The sequence below is a fragment of the Phoxinus phoxinus genome, assembly GCF_949152265.1.
Source record: "Phoxinus phoxinus genome assembly, chromosome: 21".
In the NCBI taxonomy this organism is placed as follows: Eukaryota; Metazoa; Chordata; class Actinopteri; order Cypriniformes; family Leuciscidae; genus Phoxinus; species Phoxinus phoxinus.
The window spans coordinates 8,876,030-8,889,372 of record NC_136896.1 but is presented as its reverse complement, the minus strand read 5'-3'; positions in this window follow the sequence as shown (position 1 = coordinate 8,889,372).

Genomic DNA, 13,343 nt, shown 5'->3' with positions numbered 1-13,343 from the left:
AACGGATTTCGACGGCTTTTTTTGGCCGTCGGATTCTGATCCCCCTGTAAAATAAACAGCTGTCGGAATCCGTTCCCCCACTCCCATTATGAGAGGCGATGTAGTGGCTTAAAAAAATCTTATTTTATTTTGTGTGGGGATGGAGCTTACCTGGCACCAGTTTCAAGAAATATATTTTCGAGTTTTTACCTTTTATTGTGAAAGGAAAATATTGGATTTAAAAAAAGCCAGCGAGCCGGGATTTGAACTTGTGTCTCCTAAAAATCTTCAGCTCTTAATGTCTGGACCACTAGGCTGTGGCAACCTTGGAATTCAAAGCACTTTGATAGATATTAGAAGATCCTCCTTGTGTAAAAAATACAGGGGGAACGGATTTCGACGGCTGTTTTTTGGCCGTCGGATTCTGTTCCCCCTGTAAAATAAACAGCTGTCGGAATCCGTTCCCCCACTCCCATTATGAGGTGTTTGAGTGGCTTAAAAAAATCTTATTTTATTTTGTGTGGGGATGGAGCTTACCTGGCACCAGTTTAAAGAAATATATTTTCGAGTTTTTACCTTTTATTGTGAAAGGAAAATATTGGATAAAAAAAGCCAGCGAGCTGGGACTTGAACTTGGGTCACCTAAAAATCTTTTGCTCTAAATGTCAGTGCCTGGACCACTAGGCTGTGGCAACCTTGGAATTCAAAACACTTTGATAGATATTAGAAGATCCTCCTTGTGTAAAAAATACAGGGGGAACGGATTTCGACGGTTGTTTTTTGGCCGTCGGATTCTGTTCCCCCTGTAAAATAAACAGCTGTCTGAATCCGTTCCCCCACTCCCATTATGAGAGGCGATGTAGTGGCTTAAAAAAAATCTTATTTTATTTTGTGTGGGGATGGAGCTTACCTGGCACCAGTTTCAAGAAATATATTTTCGAGTTTTTACCTTTTATTGTGAAAGGAAAATATTGGATTTAAAAAAAAGCCAGCGAGCCGGGATTTGAACTTGTGTCTCCTAAAAATCTTCAGCTCTTAATGTCTGGACCACTAGGCTGTGGCAACCTTGGAATTCAAAGCACTTTGATAGATATTAGAAGATCCTCCTTGTGTAAAAAATACAGAGGGAACGGATTTCGATGGCTGTTTTTTGGCCGTCGGATTCTGTTCCCCCTGTAAAAAAAAATAGCTGTCGGAATCCGTTCCCCCACTCCCATTATGAGAGGCGTTGTAGTGGCTTAAAAAAATCTTATTTTATTTTGTGTGGGGATGGAGCTTACCTTGCACCAGTTTAAAGAAAAATATTTTCGATTTTTTACCTTTTATTGTGAAAGGAAAATATTGGATTCAAAAAAAGCCAGCGAGCCGGGATTTGAACTTGTGTCTCCTAAAAATCTTTGGCTCTAAATGTCAGTGCCTGGACCACTAGGCTGTGGCAACCTTGAAAATAAAGCACTTTGATAGATATTAGAAGATCCTCCTTGTGTAAGAAATACAGGGGGAACGGATTTCGACGGCTGTTTTTTGGCCGTCGGATTCTGTTCCCCCTGTAAAATAAACAGCTGTCTGAATTCGTTCCCCCACTCCCATTATGAGAGGCGATGTAGTGGCTTAAAAAAATCTTATTTTATTTTGTGTGGGTATGGAGCTTACCTGGCACCAGTTTCAAGAAATATATTTTCGAGTTTTTACCTTTTATTGTGAAAGGAAAATATTGGATTTAAAAAAAGCCAGCGAGTCGGGATTTGAACTTGTGTCTCCTAAAAATCTTCAGCTTTTAATGTCTGGACCACTAGGCTGTGGCAACCTTGGAATTCAAAGCACTTTGATAGATATTAGAAGATCCTCCTTGTGTAAAAAATACAGGGGGAACGGATTTCGACGGCTGTTTTTTGGCCGTCGGATTCTGTTCCCCCTGTAAAAAAAAATAGCTGTCGGAATCCGTTCCCCCACTCCCATTATGAGAGGCGTTGTAGTGGCTTAAAAAAATCTTATTTTATTTTGTGTGGGGATGGAGCTTACCTTGCACCAGTTTAAAGAAATATATTTTCGATTTTTTTACCTTTTATTGTGAAAGGAAAATATTGGATAAAAAAAAGCCAGCGAGCCGGGACTTGAACTTGGGTCACCTAAAAATCTCTACCTCTAAATGTCAGTGCCTGGACCACTAGGCTGTGGCAACCTTGGAATTCAAAGCACTTTGATAGATATTAGAAGATCCTCCTTGTGTAAAAAATACAGGGGGAACGGATTTCGACGGCTGTTTTTTGGCCGTCGGATTCTGTTCCCCCTGTAAAATAAACAGCTGTCGGAATCCGTTCCCCCACTCCCATTATGAGGTGTTTTAGTGGCTTAAAAAACTCTTATTTTATTTTGTGTGGGGATGGAGCTTACCTGGCACCAGTTTCAAGAAATATATTTTCGAGTTTTTACCTTTTATTGTAAAAGGAAAATATTGGATTAAAAAAAAGCCAGCGAGCCGGGATTTGAACTTGTGTCTCCTAAAAATCTTCAGCTCTTAATGTCTGGACCACTAGGCTGTGGCAACCTTGGAATTTAAAGCACTTTGATAGATATTAGAAGATCCTCCTTGTGTAAGAAATACAGGGGGAAAAGAATCCGACGGCAAAAAAAACATATGTCGGAATACGTTCCCATTATTAGAGGTGTTGATGTAGTGGCTTGAATAAAGGTTGATAGTGTTTAGTTTGAGGATAGAGGTTAACTGTCATCGTTTACATTGAAGCATTTGGCAGATTTTTGATCCAGAGCAACGTAGATTGAATTTCATGGTACACATTTTGTATTCTTTCCAGTTTCTGCTTTCCCTTGGAATCGAACCTATGACCTTAGCATTGCAAGCACCAATGCTCTACTGTTTGAGCTACAGGACAGCTCTTTAAATAAGTGCATCAGTTTAAGGAAATATATTTTCGAGTTTTTTACCTTTTATTGTGAAAGGAAAATATTGGATTAAAAAAAAGCCAGCGAGCCGGGACTTGAACTTGGGTCACCTAAAAATCTTTACCTCTAAATGTCAGTGCCTGGACCACTAGGCTGTGGCAACCTTGGAATTCAAAGCACTTTGATAGATATTAGAAGATCCTCCTTGTGTAAAAAATACAGGGGGAACGGATTTCGACGGCTGTTTTTTGGCCGTCGGATTCTGTTCCCCCTGTAAAATAAACAGCTGTCGGAATCCGTTCCCCCACTCCCATTATGAGGTGTTTTAGTGGCTTAAAAAAATCTTATTTTATTTTGTGTGGGGATGGAGCTTACCTGGCACCAGTTTAAAGAAATATATTTTCGAGTTTTTACCTTTTATTGTGAAAGGAAAATATTGGATAAAAAAAGCCAGCGAGGTGGGACTTGAACTTGGGTCACCTAAAAATCTTTTGCTCTAAATGTCAGTGCCTGGACCACTAGGCTGTGGCAACCTTGGAATTCAAAGCACTTTGATAGATATTAGAAGATCCTCCTTGTGTAAAAAATACAGGGGGGACGGATTTCGACGGCTGTTTTTTGGCCGTCGGATTCTGTTCCCCCTGTAAAATAAACAGCTGTCGGAATCCGTTCCCCCACTCCCATTATGAGAGGCGATGTAGTGGCTTAAAAAAATCTTATTTTATTTTGTGTGGGGATGGAGCTTACCTGGCACCAGTTTCAAGAAATATATTTTCGAGTTTTTACCTTTTATTGTAAAAGGAAAATATTGGATTAAAAAAAAGCCAGCGAGCCGGGATTTGAACTTGTGTCTCCTAAAAATCTTCAGCTCTTAATGTCTGGACCACTAGGCTGTGGCAACCTTGGAATTTAAAGCACTTTGATAGCTATTAGAAGATCCTCTTTGTGTAAAAAATACAGGGGGAACGGATTTCGACGGTTGTTTTTTGGCCGTCGGATTCTGTTCCCCCTGTAAAAAAAATAGCTGTCGGAATCCGTTCCCCCACTCCCATTATGAGAGGCGTTGTAGTGGCTTAAAAAAAATCTTATTTTATTTTGTGTGGGGATGGAGCTTACCTTGCACCAGTTTAAAGAAATATATTTTCGATTTTTTTACCTTTTATTGTGAAAGGAAAATATTGGATAAAAAAAAGCCAGCGAGCCGGGATTTGAACTTGTGTCTCCTAAAAATCTTCAGCTCTTAATGTCTGGACCACTAGGCTGTGGCAACCTTGGAATTCAAAGCACTTTGATAGATATTAGAAGATCCTCCTTGTGTAAAAAATACAGGGGGAACGGATTTCGACGGCTGTTTTTTGGCCGTCGGATTCTGTTCCCCCTGTAAAAAAAAATAGCTGTCGGAATCCGTTCCCCCACTCCCATTATGAGAGGCGTTGTAGTGGCTTAAAAAAATCTTATTTTATTTTGTGTGGGGATGGAGCTTACCTTGCACCAGTTTAAAGAAATTTATTTTCGATTTTTTTACCTTTTATTGTGAAAGGAAAATATTGGATTAAAAAAAAGCCAGCGAGCCGGGACTTGAACTTGGGTCACCTAAAAATCTTCAGCTCTTAATGTCTGGACCACTAGGCTGTGGCAACCTTGGAATTTAAAGCACTTTGATAGATATTAGAAGATCCTCCTTGTGTAAGAAATACAGGGGGAAAAGAATCCGACGGCAAAAAAACATATGTCGGAATACGTTCCCATTATTAGAGGTGTTGATGTAGTGGCTTGAATAAAGGTTGATAGTGTTTAGTTTGAGGATAGAGGTTAATTGTCATCGTTTACATTGAAGCATTTGGCAGATTTTTGATCCAGAGCAACGTAGATTGAATTTCATGGTACACATTTTGTATTCTTTCCAGTTTCTGCTTTCCCTTGGAATCGAACCTATGACCTTAGCATTGCAAGCACCAATGCTCTACTGTTTGAGCTACAGGACAGCTCTTTAAATAAGTGCATCAGTTTAAGGAAATATATTTTCGAGTTTTTACCTTTTATTGTGAAAGGAAAATATTGGATTTAAAAAAAGCCAGCGAGCCGGGATTTGAACTTGTGTGTCTAAAAATCTTCAGCTCTTAATGTCTGGACCACTAGGCTGTGGCAACCTTGGAATTCAAAGCACTTTGATAGATATTAGAAGATCCTCCTTGTGTAAAAAATACAGGGGGAACGGATTTCGACGGCTGTTTTTTGGCCGTCGGATTCTGTTCCCCCTGTAAAAAAAAATAGCTGTCGGAATCCGTTCCCCCACTCCCATTATGAGAGGCGTTGTAGTGGCTTAAAAAAATCTTATTTTATTTTGTGTGGGGATGGAGCTTACCTTGCACCAGTTTAAAGAAATTTATTTTCGATTTTTTTACCTTTTATTGTGAAAGGAAAATATTGGATTAAACAAAAGCCAGCGAGCCGGGACTTGAACTTGGGTCACCTAAAAATCTCTACCTCTAAATGTCAGTGCCTGGACCACTAGGCTGTGGCAACCTTGGAATTCAAAGCACTTTGATAGATATTAGAAGATCCTCCTTGTGTAAAAAATACAGGGGGAACGGATTTCGACGGCTGTTTTTTGGCCGTCGGATTCTGTTCCCCCTGTAAAATAAACAGCTGTCGGAATCCGTTCCCCCACTCCCATTATGAGAGGCGATGTAGTGGCTTAAAAAAATCTTATTTTATTTTGTGTGGGGATGGAGCTTACCTGGCACCAGTTTCAAGAAATATATTTTCGAGTTTTTACCTTTTATTGTGAAAGGAAAATATTGGATTTAAAAAAAGCCAGCGAGCCGGGATTTGAACTTGTGTCACCTAAAAATCTTCAGCTCTTAATGTCTGGACCACTAGGCTGTGGCAACCTTGGATTTCAAAGCACTTTGATAGATATTAGAAGATCCTCCTTGTGTAAAAAATACAGGGGGAACGGATTTCGACGGCTGTTTTTTGGCCGTCGGATTCTGTTCCCCCTGTAAAATAAACAGCTGTCTGAATCCGTTCCCCCACTCCCATTATGAGGTGTTTTAGTGGCTTAAAAAAATCTTATTTTATTTTGTGTGGGGATGGAGCTTACCTGGCACCAGTTTCAAGAAATATATTTTCGAGTTTTTACCTTTTATTGTGAAAGGAAAATATTGGATTTAAAAAAAGCCAGCGAGCCGGGATTTGAACTTGTGTCACCTAAAAATCTTCAGCTCTTAATGTCTGGACCACTAGGCTGTGGCAACCTTGGATTTCAAAGCACTTTGATAGATATTAGAAGATCCTCCTTGTGTAAAAAATACAGGGGGAACGGATTTCGACGGCTGTTTTTTGGCCGTCGGATTCTGTTCCCCCTGTAAAATAAACAGCTGTCTGAATCCGTTCCCCCACTCCCATTATGAGAGGCGATGTAGTGGCTTAAAAAAATCTTATTTTATTTTGTGTGGGGATGGAGCTTACCTGGCACCAGTTTCAAGAAATATATTTTCGAGTTTTTACCTTTTATTGTAAAAGGAAAATATTGGATTAAAAAAAAGCCAGCGAGCCGGGATTTGAACTTGTGTCTCCTAAAAATCTTCAGCTCTTAATGTCTGGACCACTAGGCTGTGGCAACCTTGGAATTTAAAGCACTTTGATAGATATTAGAAGATCCTCCTTGTGTAAAAAATACAGGGGGAACGGATTTCGACGGCTGTTTTTTTGGCCGTCGGATTCTGTTCCCCCTGTAAAATAAACAGCTGTCGGAATCCGTTCCCCCACTCCCATTATGAGGTGTTTTAGTGGCTTAAAAAAATCTTATTTTATTTTGTGTGGGGATGGAGCTTACCTGGCACCAGTTTAAAGAAATATATTTTCGATTGGATAAAAAAAAGCCAGCGAGCTGGGACTTGAACTTGGGTCACCTAAAAATCTTTGGCTCTAAATGTCAGTGCCTGGACCACTAGGCTGTGGCAATCTTTGAAATAAAGCACTTTGATAGATATTAGAAGATCCTCCTTGTGTAAAAAATGCAGGGGGAACGGATTTCGACGGCTGTTTTTTGGCCGTCGGATTCTGTTCCCCCTGTAAAAAAAAAAATAGCTGTCGGAATCCGTTCCCCCACTCCCTTTATGAGAGGCGTTGTAGTGGCTTAAAAAAATCTTATTTTATTTTGTGTGGGGATGGAGCTTACCTGGAACCAGTTTCAAGAAATATATTTTCGAGTTTTTACCTTTTATTGTGAAAGGAAAATATTGGATTAAAAAAAAGCCAGCGAGCCGGGATTTGAACTTGTGTCTCCTAAAAATCTTCAGCTCTTAATGTCTGGACCACTAGGCTGTGGCAACCTTGGATTTCAAAGCACTTTGATAGATATTAGAAGATCCTCCTTGTGTAAAAAATACAGAGGGAACGGATTTCGATGGCTGTTTTTTGGCCGTCGGATTCTGTTCCCCCTGTAAAAAAAAATAGCTGTCGGAATCCGTTCCCCCACTCCCATTATGAGAGGCGTTGTAGTGGCTTAAAAAAATCTTATTTTATTTTGTGTGGGGATGGAGCTTACCTTGCACCAGTTTAAAGAAAAATATTTTCGATTTTTTTACCTTTTATTGTGAAAGGAAAATATTGGATTCAAAAAAAGCCAGCGAGCCGGGATTTGAACTTGTGTCTCCTAAAAATCTTTGGCTCTAAATGTCAGTGCCTGGACCACTAGGCTGTGGCAACCTTGAAAATAAAGCACTTTGATAGATATTAGAAGATCCTCCTTGTGTAAGAAATACAGGGGGAACGGATTTCGACGGCTGTTTTTTGGCCGTCGGATTCTGTTCCCCCTGTAAAATAAACAGCTGTCTGAATCCGTTCCCCCACTCCCATTATGAGAGGCGATGTAGTGGCTTAAAAAAATCTTATTTTATTTTGTGTGGGTATGGAGCTTACCTGGCACCAGTTTCAAGAAATATATTTTCGAGTTTTTACCTTTTATTGTGAAAGGAAAATATTGGATTTAAAAAAAGCCAGCGAGCCGGGATTTGAACTTGTGTGTCTAAAAATCTTCAGCTCTTAATGTCTGGACCACTAGGCTGTGGCAACCTTGGAATTCAAAGCACTTTGATAGATATTAGAAGATCCTCCTTGTGTAAAAAATACAGAGGGAACGGATTTCGATGGCTGTTTTTTGGCCGTCGGATTCTGTTCCCCCTGTAAAAAAAAATAGCTGTCGGAATCCGTTCCCCCACTCCCATTATGAGAGGCGTTGTAGTGGCTTAAAAAAATCTTATTTTATTTTGTGTGGGGATGGAGCTTACCTTGCACCAGTTTAAAGAAAAAATATTTTCGATTTTTTTACCTTTTATTGTGAAAGGAAAATATTGGATAAATAAAAGCCAGCGAGCCGGGACTTGAACTTGGGTCACCTAAAAATCTTTACCTCTAAATGTCAGTACCTGGACCACTAGGCTGTGGCAACCTTGGTATTCAAAGCACTTTGATAGATATTAGAAGATCCTCCTTGTGATTTTTGGCCGTCGGATTCTGTTCCCCCTGTAAAAAAAAAAATAGCTGTCGGAATCCGTTCCCCCACTCCCTTTATGAGAGGCGTTGTAGTGGCTTAAAAAAATCTTATTTTATTTTGTGTGGGTATGGAGCTTACCTGGCACCAGTTTCAAGAAATATATTTTCGAGTTTTTACCTTTTATTGTGAAAGGAAAATATTGGATTTAAAAAAAGCCAGCGAGCCGGGATTTGAACTTGTGTGTCTAAAAATCTTCAGCTCTTAATATCTGGACCACTAGGCTGTGGCAACCTTGGAATTCAAAGCACTTTGATAGATATTAGAAGATCCTCCTTGTGTAAAAAATACAGGGGGAACGGATTTCGACGGCTGTTTTTTTGGCCGTCGGATTCTGTTCCCCCTGTAAAATAAACAGCTGTCGGAATCCGTTCCCCCACTCCCATTATGAGGTGTTTTAGTGGCTTAAAAAAATCTTATTTTATTTTGTGTGGGGATGGAGCTTACCTGGCACCAGTTTAAAGAAATATATTTTCGATTGGATAAAAAAAAGCCAGCGAGCTGGGACTTGAACTTGGGTCACCTAAAAATCTTTGGCTCTAAATGTCAGTGCCTGGACCACTAGGCTGTGGCAATCTTTGAAATAAAGCACTTTGATAGATATTAGAAGATCCTCCTTGTGTAAAAAATGCAGGGGGAACGGATTTCGACGGCTGTTTTTTGGCCGTCGGATTCTGTTCCCCCTGTAAAAAAAAAAATAGCTGTCGGAATCCGTTCCCCCACTCCCTTTATGAGAGGCGTTGTAGTGGCTTAAAAAAATCTTATTTTATTTTGTGTGGGGATGGAGCTTACCTGGAACCAGTTTCAAGAAATATATTTTCGAGTTTTTACCTTTTATTGTGAAAGGAAAATATTGGATTAAAAAAAAGCCAGCGAGCCGGGATTTGAACTTGTGTCTCCTAAAAATCTTCAGCTCTTAATGTCTGGACCACTAGGCTGTGGCAACCTTGGATTTCAAAGCACTTTGATAGATATTAGAAGATCCTCCTTGTGTAAAAAATACAGAGGGAACGGATTTCGATGGCTGTTTTTTGGCCGTCGGATTCTGTTCCGCCTGTAAAAAAAAATAGCTGTCGGAATCTGTTCCCCCACTCCCATTATGAGAGGCGTTGTAGTGGCTTAAAAAAATCTTATTTTATTTTGTGTGGGGATGGAGCTTACCTTGCACCAGTTTAAAGAAAAATATTTTCGATTTTTTACCTTATATTGTGAAAGGAAAATATTGGATTCAAAAAAAGCCAGCGAGCCGGGATTTGAACTTGTGTCTCCTAAAAATCTTTGGCTCTAAATGTCAGTGCCTGGACCACTAGGCTGTGGCAACCTTGAAAATAAAGCACTTTGATAGATATTAGAAGATCCTCCTTGTGTAAGAAATACAGAGGGAACGGATTTCGACGGCTGTTTTTTGGCCGTCGGATTCTGTTCCCCCTGTAAAATAAACAGCTGTCTGAATCCGTTCCCCCACTCCCATTATGAGAGGCGATGTAGTGGCTTAAAAAAATCTTATTTTATTTTGTGTGGGTATGGAGCTTACCTGGCACCAGTTTCAAGAAATATATTTTCGAGTTTTTACCTTTTATTGTGAAAGGAAAATATTGGATTTAAAAAAAGCCAGCGAGCCGGGATTTGAACTTGTGTGTCTAAAAATCTTCAGCTCTTAATGTCTGGACCACTAGGCTGTGGCAACCTTGGAATTCAAAGCACTTTGATAGATATTAGAAGATCCTCCTTGTGTAAAAAATACAGAGGGAACGGATTTCGATGGCTGTTTTTTGGCCGTCGGATTCTGTTCCCCCTGTAAAAAAAAATAGCTGTCGGAATCCGTTCCCCCACTCCCATTATGAGAGGCGTTGTAGTGGCTTAAAAAAATCTTATTTTATTTTGTGTGGGGATGGAGCTTACCTTGCACCAGTTTAAAGAAAAAATATTTTCGATTTTTTTACCTTTTATTGTGAAAGGAAAATATTGGATAAATAAAAGCCAGCGAGCCGGGACTTGAACTTGGGTCACCTAAAAATCTTTACCTCTAAATGTCAGTACCTGGACCACTAGGCTGTGGCAACCTTGGTATTCAAAGCACTTTGATAGATATTAGAAGATCCTCCTTGTGATTTTTGGCCGTCGGATTCTGTTCCCCCTGTAAAAAAAAAAATAGCTGTCGGAATCCGTTCCCCCACTCCCTTTATGAGAGGCGTTGTAGTGGCTTAAAAAAATCTTATTTTATTTTGTGTGGGTATGGAGCTTACCTGGCACCAGTTTCAAGAAATATATTTTCGAGTTTTTACCTTTTATTGTGAAAGGAAAATATTGGATTTAAAAAAAGCCAGCGAGCCGGGATTTGAACTTGTGTGTCTAAAAATCTTCAGCTCTTAATATCTGGACCACTAGGCTGTGGCAACCTTGGAATTCAAAGCACTTTGATAGATATTAGAAGATCCTCCTTGTGTAAAAAATACAGGGGGAACGGATTTCGACGGCTGTTTTTTGGCCGTCGGATTCTGTTCCCCCTGTAAAAAAAAATAGCTGTCGGAATCCGTTCCCCCACTCCCATTATGAGAGGCGTTGTAGTGGCTTAAAAAAATCTTATTTTATTTTGTGTGGGGATGGAGCTTACCTTGCACCAGTTTAAAGAAATATATTTTCGATTTTTTTACCTTTTATTGTGAAAGGAAAATATTGGATAAAAAAAAGCCAGCGAGCCGGGACTTGAACTTGGGTCACCTAAAAATCTCTACCTCTAAATGTCAGTGCCTGGACCACTAGGCTGTGGCAACCTTGGAATTCAAAGCACTTTGATAGATATTAGAAGATCCTCCTTGTGTAAAAAATACAGGGGGAACGGATTTCGACGGCTGTTTTTTGGCCGTCGGATTCTGTTCCCCCTGTAAAATAAACAGCTGTCGGAATCCGTTCCCCCACTCCCATTATGAGGTGTTTTAGTGGCTTAAAAAAATCTTATTTTATTTTGTGTGGGGATGGAGCTTACCTGGCACCAGTTTAAAGAAATATATTTTCGATTTTTTACCTTTTATTGTGAAAGGAAAATATTGGATAAAAAAAAGCCAGCGAGCCGGGACTTGAACTTGGGTCACCTAAAATATTCAGCTCTTAATGTCTGGACCACTAGGCTGTGGCAACCTTGGATTTCAAAGCACTTTGATAGATATTAGAAGATCCTCCTTGTGTAAAAAATACAGGGGGAACGGATTTCGACGGCTGTTTTTTGGCCGTCGGATTCTGTTCCCCCTGTAAAATAAACAGCTGTCTGAATCCGTTCCCCCACTCCCATTATGAGAGGCGATGTAGTGGCTTAAAAAAATCTTATTTTATTTTGTGTGGGGATGGAGCTTACCTGGCACCAGTTTCAAGAAATATATTTTCGAGTTTTTACCTTTTATTGTGAAAGGAAAATATTGGATTTAAAAAAAGCCAGCGAGCCGGGATTTGAACTTGTGTCTCCTAAAAATCTTCAGCTCTTAATGTCTGGACCACTAGGCTGTGGCAACCTTGGAATTCAAAGCACTTTGATAGATATTAGAAGATCCTCCTTGTGTAAAAAATACAGGGGGAACGGATTTCGACGGCTGTTTTTTGGCCGTCGGATTCTGTTCCCCCTGTAAAAAAAAAATAGCTGTCGGAATCCGTTCCCCCACTCCCATTATGAGAGGCGTTGTAGTGGCTTAAAAAAATCTTATTTTATTTTGTGTGGGGATGGAGCTTACCTTGCACCAGTTTAAAGAAATATATTTTCGATTTTTTTACCTTTTATTGTGAAAGGAAAATATTGGATAAAAAAAAGCCAGCGAGCCGGGACTTGAACTTGGGTCACCTAAAAATCTCTACCTCTAAATGTCAGTGCCTGGACCACTAGGCTGTGGCAACCTTGGAATTCAAAGCACTTTGATAGATATTAGAAGATCCTCCTTGTGTAAAAAATACAGGGGGAACGGATTTCGACGGCTGTTTTTTGGCCGTCGGATTCTGTTCCCCCTGTAAAATAAACAGCTGTTGGAATCCGTTCCCCCACTCCCATTATGAGAGGCGATGTAGTGGCTTAAAAAAATCTTATTTTATTTTGTGTGGGGATGGAGCTTACCTGGAACCAGTTTCAAGAAATATATTTTCGAGTTTTTACCTTTTATTGTGAAAGGAAAATATTGGATTTAAAAAAAGCCAGCGAGCCGGGATTTGAACTTGTGTCTCCTAAAAATGTTCAGCTCTTAATGTCTGGACCACTAGGCTGTGGCAACCTTGGAATTCAAATCACTTTGATAGATATTAGAAGATCCTCCTTGTGTAAAAAATACAGGGGGAACGGATTTCGACGGCTGTTTTTTTGGCCGTCGGATTCTGTTCCCCCTGTCAAATAAACAGCTGTCGGAATCCGTTCCCCCACTCCCATTATGAGGTGTTTTAGTGGCTTAAAAAAATCTTATTTTATTTTGTGTGGGGATGGAGCTTACCTGGCACCAGTTTAAAGAAATATATTTTCGATTGGATAAAAAAAAGCCAGCGAGCTGGGACTTGAACTTGGGTCACCTAAAAATCTTTGGCTCTAAATGTCAGTGCCTGGACCACTAGGCTGTGGCAATCTTTGAAATAAAGCACTTTGATAGATATTAGAAGATCCTCCTTGTGTAAAAAATGCAGGGGGAACGGATTTCGACGGCTGTTTTTTGGCCGTCGGATTCTGTTCCCCCTGTAAAAAAAAAAAATAGCTGTCGGAATCCGTTCCCCCACTCCCTTTATGAGAGGCGTTGTAGTGGCTTAAAAAAATCTTATTTTATTTTGTGTGGGGATGGAGCTTACCTGGAACCAGTTTCAAGAAATATATTTTCGAGTTTTTACCTTTTATTGTGAAAGGAAAATATTGGATTAAAAAAAAGCCAGCGAGCCGGGA